The following is a 2,779-nucleotide window of genomic DNA, read 5'->3' as shown; positions in this document are numbered from 1 at the left end:
TGACATTCCCACTTTGCAAAGTATTTAAATGTGAGCTATACTTCCAACAACTTGAAACTGAGCGGCACTTAAAACTAAGCACATGTTTCAATGTTGTTCTGGACTGGGTCCTTGGTTTGGTATCATTTATTACATGAGGTCAAAGTGAATAAGCATCAGGCCCACTACATGACAAAGTAAGAATTACTTATTTACAGAATTCTAGAAATATCATTTATAATTCAAGTGTTTCCAGGGAAGGACAATTGTCCAATTTTGCACAGCAGCATGGGATAATACAAAAGTGGGTCACATGTTTGTGTGCTCTCTGCTTTCTGTTTTTGTGGAATTGTGGAATTTTGTGTATTGTTTTCTGGCAATACATCAGTGTAAATCCACAGACTTTCCTGGTGGTCTTGTCTATGCTAAATGCCTATTAATTACATGCTAACATCATACCTTGCCATCGTGACTGATGATATATGATCTCAGGCTAGACTAATTTGTGCTTTCTGGTCACTTGGTTTCCCCTGCCACTAAGGCCGTATTTCTGTTTACTCAGTTAATGAGGATCACTGTTACGAAGTGCATTGCATGGATTCAGTATACATTACCAGTTAATAGAGATAATTGAGTGGAAGGAAAACTAGTTTCTGATGTCACAAAACGTCTCTTGTGATAAAGCATTTGGAATATAATGGTTAACATTTCATTTAGCACTTACAAAGATTTGTGTATCAGTTAATATGTATTGTTTGGAAAATTATAATGGCACACTAATTGCTTGCAGATACATTCCTATTATATTGGATGAAGCCTTCCTCTTCATTTTTCTTGTCTAGCTAGTCACACAAATTCTCCAGACACGCTAGGAGACATCTGGTGCCAGGATCTGAATATCTATTTTTCTTTCTCCATATCTAGACTCCTGAAAAGATAGCCAAATCTTTTTTTTTTTTTTTCTCCCCAGAAACCTAAACGTATTACTGAGATCAGTGGGAGTTGAAGACTGAGTAATATTTCAAATTAGGCAACTTGACTGTGCTATGGGATATATGTATTTAGTAGATAAGGGGCCAGGAAATGACATTCAGAATATGTAGCATAATTTCTGGACTTGGTGGGACCACTAAAACTTCCGATTGTACATTGTAAAGATTTTCCTTGGTACCTATTTACGTTAATCTTTGGCACTAGATTTTTAAAATCTTGGCCCTGGTTTGGGAAAACAGCTGGTAAACTAACACTGCTTTCCTGGTTGTTTAACTACCCATCTTCTATTTAATAAATAATCATCAGTGTAGATTTTCATTTTGAATAAACCAAACTCAACTGAAACAGCATTTTGCCACTTTTTCAATAAGTCCTTATATCAGTTTAAATTGGAAAGATGTGTTTGCTTGCAGGTATGTTTATTTTTCTGGCATAGTGAACCTTGAGAATAAGGGGAAAATGAGAATGCATGGGAGGAAATAATCAGTACTTGCCTCTTTATAGATAGAAAGAAATAATAACGCCTAAAAATCCTCTTGCTTCTTAGCTGAGTAGACTAAAGTCCTAGAAGCTTCATATATGCACTAGCTGACTAAAAATAGAGAGCATATATCACATTATCATTCATATAAAAACTGCTTGCACAGATTGTATAGTCCCTGAGCTGCTGCAGGCAAGGAGAATATTCTGTGGCAGCCTCAGTACATGTGGCTCTGCTCCTCCCTTGCTCGTTCTCAGAAACAGGATATTGAACCGTATGCACCCTTGAGCTGATGTGTTATGATCAACGTTAGGTTCTTATGTTTGAAAGCTGAAGTTGCCAGTCAAGATGCTGGCAATTCGTTATGTGCTGGTAGCATTTTAGGAGGTATGATTAATCAACATAGTAGAGAAGGAAAATTTGTGAGACTAGAAAAAAAAGCAGTTAAACTTTAGGCTTTACACCCCTTATGTGGGGTACTTTGCTTCGTGTAGTGTATTGGCATAAGAATTCAATCCGTAGAGGTGCAGTGGCCAAACACGTATTGCTGAGAGTGTCCCTACGAATCTCAGAACTGTTAGCATAAGTTAATTCTGCTAAGAAGGGACTGAGTGGCCTGTGCACGAAAAGAAGAAAGTGATTTGTTATATCAGATAGAAAATGAATAAGGAAGGAGCTTTCTATTGAGGGGTGATCCAGGGTATGGATTTAGGCACCCTTCAGGAGTTACCCTTAGTACAGCCTGGCCTAGAAAGATGCTGTGCACTGGACTTTCCGATATTATATTTAATTTCTTCATTTACTAAAGGAAGAGGATGATGGTTCTCGAATGGCCGCTGAGCGAGCTTTGCCTCCAACGGATAAGCAGTTGCTCACGCTGACATGCGGCGAAAGCTGACTTCTCTGAGAACATTTGGGTGGAAAGGTGACCAGTGACAGGAACGTTCTGTAGAAAAGGAGGAAGTGACCCACCATACTTTGCTCTTTATGCCGGTGCATCCCACTGCTTTAGACAGGGTTGCGCTATCACAGACCAAAGTAACACAGCAGTGAGTCAAGTACCTTAGCTACACTTCTCAGACAATAGCTCTCAGGGGATGTGATACAGCCTGTGAAACTTCTTCAGGAAAACGTCCGTTTTAAGGACCTGTAAAGCAACTGTCTATAATTTGTTCATTTTTTGCTGATACTACCAGCTTACTAGGAACTTGCAAAAATGTAAGAGATGAAAAGGAGGCCGTCAGAAAGAACTAGCAGTATAAAGCCTCCCTTCTCCAGACTTTCACATATGTTTTAAACGATTGTATCTCCATTCATTTAAGCAGG

This window comes from Struthio camelus, chromosome 2 (assembly GCF_040807025.1).
Source record: "Struthio camelus isolate bStrCam1 chromosome 2, bStrCam1.hap1, whole genome shotgun sequence".
NCBI classification, from domain to species: Eukaryota; Metazoa; Chordata; class Aves; order Struthioniformes; family Struthionidae; genus Struthio; species Struthio camelus.
The sequence above is the reverse complement of the archived record's forward strand: the minus strand, read 5'-3'. Positions refer to the sequence as shown.